Source organism: Temnothorax curvispinosus, unplaced genomic scaffold, assembly GCF_003070985.1.
Source record: "Temnothorax curvispinosus isolate PA1 unplaced genomic scaffold, ASM307098v1 QBEX01018117.1, whole genome shotgun sequence".
Lineage (NCBI taxonomy): Eukaryota > Metazoa > Arthropoda > Insecta > Hymenoptera > Formicidae > Temnothorax > Temnothorax curvispinosus.
Window position 1 is genome coordinate 7,799 of NW_020227897.1, and position 6,917 is coordinate 14,715.

At 34.3% G+C, this 6,917-nt stretch overlaps 1 long non-coding RNA gene across 2 annotated transcripts; it reads left to right on the forward strand.

Moving 5' to 3' along the window:
* The first annotated feature begins 3,788 nt into the window (after positions 1 to 3,788).
* LOC112468130 lies at positions 3,789 to 6,175 on the forward strand. Of its 2 annotated transcripts, none has more exons than XR_003042355.1 (5): positions 3,789 to 3,921; positions 4,085 to 4,274; positions 4,677 to 4,791; positions 5,047 to 5,277; positions 5,533 to 6,175. It is a non-coding gene; the product is annotated as an uncharacterized LOC112468130 (long non-coding RNA). The 2 variants fall into 2 exon arrangements; XR_003042356.1 differs by having other exon boundaries at positions 4,677 to 4,787.
* The last annotated feature ends 742 nt before the right edge of the window (positions 6,176 to 6,917 follow it).

The window sequence follows — 6,917 nt, forward strand, 5'->3', positions numbered from 1 at the left end:
TTAAACTTATGCTTGTTTTAATCAGTAATATCAGCCGCAAGCTGGTACATAGCCAGATTTTCCAATTTGACTCTTAAAAAATTTATAATAAATAAAATACGGACTCGCAGCTAAGCAACCCGACAGAGGTCGGTAGTGTTACTTCTGTCGACCCTTAATAAGATTCGTTAGTTAATTTGGCTAAAATTTGGGAAAAACCGTTTCAAAGCAGCTTTCCAGGCCTGGAAATCTGAACTAGCGTAAAGTAGACACATTGGAGCTGATTGGAGAGACTTAATTTCTATAAGTCTTAAGGCCAATTTCACCAACCACGGTTAGCTTAACCGACGGTTAAAGTTAGCAGGATTGACCAATAGAATTGAATCCACCCTGCTTTCTAAGGGTCGGCAGGAGTACGAGCGCACTAAGTGGACTTTAAACTGCACTTTAATTGCAATATTCGTAATATTTATTTTCGGAAAATTTATTTTAATCCTTTTTCCAAAATCCGGCTCTGTAACGTGTTGCGGCTGATTTTACTGATTAAAACGAGCATGATTTTAATAAGATTCATTAATTAACTTGGCTAAAATTTGGGAAAAACGATTCGTAGTTTACGGTTAGCCTCAATTGTAGAGCTTTAAAAAAGTAGGTATATTCGTCCGCTATTTTGGTCCAACCGCATGTGTGCGCATATGCGAAAGCTGCGATAGGTTATATGTTTTCGTACATGCGCACACATGCGATTGGCACCAAAATGGCGGACGACGTGTATACGAGTACTTATATAGAGCATTATCAATTGTAGTTTTTTCTTTTTCTTTTGATTACTTAGTGGGGATAGAAGTCTAGATTTCTAGCCCCACCAAGCGATCAGAAGAAAAAGAAAGAATCACAATTGAGGCTTATGTCTGCACCATTATGTTCCCACGCTGCCTCTTAAGCCTTGTGTCCACGATGCTAGAATTGCGTCCGAGTTTCGGTTTAAGCCAATGAAACTGCTGCTTTTCTGTAAGAGCTGCAAGTTGATTGGCTTAAACCGAAACTCGGACGCAATAACGTCATGTGTGCAAAGTGTATGTGCGCAAGAATGTTATGTGTGCAAAGTGTATGTGTGCAATACGTTATGTGTGCAGTGTGCTAATATGATTTTCTTATTTTATGTGCGCAATAATATTATGTGTGCAATGTGTATGTGCGCAATAATGTCATGTGTGTAAAGTGTATGTGCGCAATAACGTTATGTGTGCAAAGTGTTAATATAATTTTCTTATTTTATGTGCACAATAATATGTGTGCAATACGTTATGTGTGCAATGTGCTAATATGATTTTCTTATTTCATGTACGCAATAATATTACGTGTGCAATGTGTATGCGCGCAATAATGTCATGTATGCAATGTGTTTGGCCATGTGCGTATACGTACGTTCGTATTTTTAACTATTACATGTGCGCAATAATGCTTGTAGGCAATCGCTCTGTAGGCAATCGGGAATGTCGGCAATCGAAGCTGTAGGCAAAATGTTGTGGGCAAATGAAGCTGTTGGCAATCGGGAATGTAGGCAAACGGAGCCCCCTCACTCCAATTATTCAAGTATGAATTAATTTGAAAGAGTTATAATAAATTCCTCGTGCAATATGAGTGTACATACAAATAAAAAAAAAAGAAGCCCCATTGATATGAATACTGTGTATTAATCAACCATTAGAAATATTTTGTATGATATGGATAATTCTTAAGAATGCAAATTGATTATTAGGACAGTAATGTAAAGATAGAAAAAATCCTCTAATGATTTGAATAAATAAGAATATTCCTAACAAAGAACCAAAGTTTCATCAATATGAAATATTATGGGGAGTTAGGAGTTTTAGTAAGGATTTTTTGATTATATTAATAATTTGATTCATATTTGATTAAGAAATTTTTCGTAGAGAGGATAATTTAATTTTGCATATTTTAATAATAACAAATATAGCGATTAGTAAAAAGAATATACATAAAAATGTAAAATTATTGTAGGGGTAGGAGTAAATTATGAATAGATTTTTAAATATTTCTTGATTAAAAGTTGAAATAGATTGAGTTTCTAAAAATAAGTACAGGGGTGAATTATAATTAAAATTAATAAATTTTAAGTAAAAGAATAGAATTAGGTTGATAATAAAACTAATTAATATTATAAAATTAATAGATGGTTTATTTTGTATATTAGTGATTAGACTTGAGAAATAAAGAAAAATAATTAATAGACCCCTAATTATAATTAAAAATAATAAAATAGAGTATATGGGGTTAGATTGTCAGAGTGACATTAAAATAGATACTAATAAAGTATTTAATAGGATTATTAAAATTATAAGGATAGGATGGGCTTGGTGGGCGTTGATAAGTAAATGTAAAATCAAGAATAATAGTATTAGTAGAGAGATATAAAAGAAGAATAATTTTGGCATAATATAATGTTTATTTAATAAAAAAATTAAGATTTATGTAAATTAAATTAGAAATTTGACTATGGTTATTGTTAAAAAATCTTAAAAGTGGTGTATAAATATACGAATATTTTAGTTATTAAATAGGAAAAAAGAATTAAATAAAGTTTTAAGGTTAAATTAAGTAAACAAAATATAGTTTATGAAGAATTTTAATTTTGGAGATTAAAGGTATAATAAATAAAATTATTTTTTTGATAGTTTTGAAATTTTAAATTTATTTTTAATTTACAAAATTAATATTTTATTTTTAAATTATAAAACTGATTTTATTAGATTTAATGTTAATTAGAATTCAAATTGTAATAATTTCTTTTGTTTTATTGTTTTATACATATAAATATATGTTAATTATTTTGATATTGGTAGAATCAGTGGTTGTTAATGTATCTTTAGTAATGTATTTTTTTTTTAAGGGTTTTAATATGGAATTTTATTTAATTTATTATTTAATTTTTAGGGTTTGTGAAGGAGTTTTGGGGTTAGGTTTGATAGTTCAGATTATTCAATATTATGGAAGAGATTTATATTATAAATTAAATATTAGAAAGTTTTAATAAAATAAATAAGAATAAATTTTAAGAATATGATAAAATTTATATTTGTGATTATTTTTATAAATTTTATCTCTATCTATCTATCTATCTATAATAAAAAAAGTCATTTTGACCGAGAAGTGAGCGTTCCGAGTCGAAATATCTCGCACGTAGTGTTGTCGCTTTTCCGCGCGTCTGATTGGTCGAAGCCGGGTGATCGAGATCGCGGCGAGTTTCCGCGAATTTCGTGCGTGTGGGTCGTGATCAATCGTGATGTGACAGTTCGCATCGTGTCGTTAGGAGGTTAATATTATTATTAATGTGATCTCTCATCACTAAATACGATCGTTTAATTCGCGAATTTCGTTCGCGTCACGCAAGGATCGAAGTGACGACGGCGATCGAGATCGCGGCGAGTTTGGCAAGTTAATTTCGCGCGTATATCGCGTGATGTGACGTGTGTTCGCGTGGTGTGTTTTGCGAGGTTAGTAGGATTTTTTATTACATATAATCCACTATTATATATAATGTATGTGGATAATTATATTTTACATTAATATTTTTTAACGCAATGACGTTTGCTCGCGTGGTATCTCGCGAGGTTAGTTATATTGCTTGCTCGTACAAATCTAATTTAAGTATACGTTACAGTAACTATAGATTTTTGATACAGATTTATCTTTGTAATCATATACTTTATATATAAGCAGATGTAAGTAATAATTATTGTTTTTGTATTATGTAAAATTTGCCTTATTTTAGATATACTGATGAAGTTAATGTTCGAGAAGATCTGATGGAATTAGCTGTTGGTGCTCATGGCACAAATATTCAACAAGCGTGAAAAGTTGATGACATTACAAATATAGTTAAAAGAAAATTCATGCACATTTAAGATATATAGAGAGGTAATTATAAAAATTATTATCGCTTGTATTATTTCAAAGAGTATTGTTTTATAAAAGTTTACTGACTGTTTTTATCTAAAATATATATACATATTCGTATATGTATATGTTGCTTATATTGAGCTGGTATACAGAGCTTATCAGATTTCTTTCTCAATCACAGACGCATGAAGCTGTTAAGAAAGACCGATCTATGTTGGAATACAGCGGTAACCTAAAAATAGATGGTGACAGTGACAGAGTCGTAACCATTGCCGCGTGATAGATGATAGTGATAGTGAAATATATATTGACGGCAGGGAGCTGATGCCGAGGAGATCTTTCAGAAGGAAGGTGTATCCAAAATCGCACACGTACGTATATATGTTGTCTTGTAAAAATTGTAAAAGTTAAGAGAACAAGAAAGTGATCTGTATTTGTATGCACGTGCGACAGGCACTATCGCGTAATAAAGATTTCTCCGAAGAATGTTTATATTGTACTTTACTTTCGTTAACTTAGATGCTTTGAATGTACAATCTCGCGTCTTCAAAATATAATAATTCTCAGACACTGTTGAGGAATAATTGTCTAGCACAAAAGGTCCTCTTGTGCTAGATAATACGAGTTGCTACAGAGTGCCTCTAATTGTAAGAATCTCTTCTCCTTTACCCCCCCTTTTTTCCCCCAATCCCGAATTAACACTATTGCGTGGTTCGTATCGCGTGTCATTACCTATTATAAATGTCCTTCTTTTCTCTCGTTTTCTCACGCAGGAACATTTTATATTCAACTATATGGTATACAATTTTGCCGCTATATATTGACCGCAGGGAGCTGATACCGAAGAGATCGTTAAGAAGGAAGGTGTATCTAAAATTGCACATGTATGTACGTATATACTTTCTTGTAAGTTTTAAAAGTTGAAAAAAAAGAGAAAGTGTTCTGTAGCGCAATTTGTATTGTAGGCAAGTTGTGCTAAAATATTTGTGAATTGAGTCCCTATTATCCATTATTATGATATAATTTTTATCAACAATATTAGAGAAGTAACGAAAATTAATTTGATTAAGTATTCAAAGCAATTGATAGTTTTTAGCATTAAGTATTTCCATTTTCTCATAATATGCTTAAAAAATATTGCAGGGGACTTGTGAGTTATGCGAAGCAATTGATACTATTAAGGTTCATTGGTCATATGAAGTTTGCACACGTCAAGCTTGACATCCTAAAGATCACAATGCATTCTGAAAACGATACCGTACAGGTTTGTTGGCGTATACGTGGTGTCATCACAGGCTGGAAGGTATTTTCTGTGTTTTGGAAGTAAAATTTGGAAAATACAACATGTCATAAAATAAGCGCTAACCAGGAAATGTAAGTGTAATCAGTGCTCTAAACATTCCTTTTAATAGTAATATAAAATTGTTTTTATAAACATTAATTATAATTTATTCAAGTTGTCTATTATTTGAAAAGAACTTGATTTTTAGTTTCGTTTTTTATTTTATTTTCAGAAAAAGATAAAATAATTTAGATTTCCTAAAATTAATTTTGTTTATGCTATCGGAGAGGAAACACTTATTATAAAATTGATTATAATACCAAGACAATTATATATAACGATTTCAGATGGTACGACGGCTTTTTTATGTTAATGCTGAATGGAAAAGTCTATAAGCATATTGCGGACAAGATGATGCCTAATCAGGATACAGCCACGAAAAAGAAAGATATGCGCATGGCAGGGAAATTAGCGCTATTCACAGGCTGTGTAAGCATATTTAGTAACAACGAGGATTCTTTGAATTGAGCTCTGTCTTAAAATCGTATCAATTGAAGTGAATCCACTGCTGAGTGCTGAAATTATACGATTTTATCCGTCACAACGAATAGACCAAGAAGAATGCTTTTTCCAGTCGATGGTTTCGAATGTTGCTGATGTATCTATTTCGTTGCAAATGCATCATTATGAAATGATGATCGGTAGTAAATGAGAGATATGTGAATTAAAAAGATGTGTACATTAACTAAACAGTATCTTTGTATGATTACAAACTATCTTCATCTAATTTTTTAGTGAAAATGTCCGAATAATTTGCGTTAGTATTTCTGTGTAAAAAAATATGACGATTATATTACAGTATATCTGACGATTTTAACATAATTATAGAAGTAGGGTGTCTAAATTGTTATCGTTCCATCCAAATGTAGCTTTTATACTATTCGGATAGTATCGATATTTTATGCTGCTTAGAAACAAGTAAAAAGTATTTTAAGACACTTGTATCGTTTCCAGAATATAAAAACTGTAACGATGCGTCTTGCAAAGCATCGTTCCCGCGCACCACCCGCCAGATGCCACCCGAACGAATTTTTTAAACGCTTGAAACGCACCGTGTGCGCGGGAAATCCGCCGCACCGGTGCCTTCCCGCACGACGCCGACGAGCGCCGAAGCGAGCCGATCCCCGCCGAAGCGAGCACGCGGGATCGCGCCGCTCCCACCACCGCATCGTCGCCTGACGATCGGTCTCCCTCCTGCCAAGCTCACCGCGCCGAGCGGTATAAAAAGCCGGCGCGCTCGACGAAGAGACACTTCGTCTTTACCACGGCTCTCCGCTATTCCCGACGAAGCTACCTCCCGAATCCTAGGGCGACACGCACAACGAGGTCCAGAGTTCTGGTTCTCGACTGAGGGTTCTCAGAGTGTTTCCGAGCTCCCTGACACTTATCCCGACGGCCACGGCACCGTGGGGTCGAGCGTGCTCGGCCTCGCAGCGAGGGTTCTCACGACGTGACCCCAGGATTCCGCAATCCCCCCGATGTACATATCGCGCTCCCGCCCCCGTTATTCGTTCTGTGCGTAATACCGAATCCCGAGTACCACGTCAAGTGCACATGCACTCCCGTCATTGTAAACGCCGCGTCCAGTTGAAGACCCGCGTTCCGATATTCCGTATACCGCGTCGAGTGCACCGGCACTACCGACCAATGTAATATACCGCGTCCCGTTATT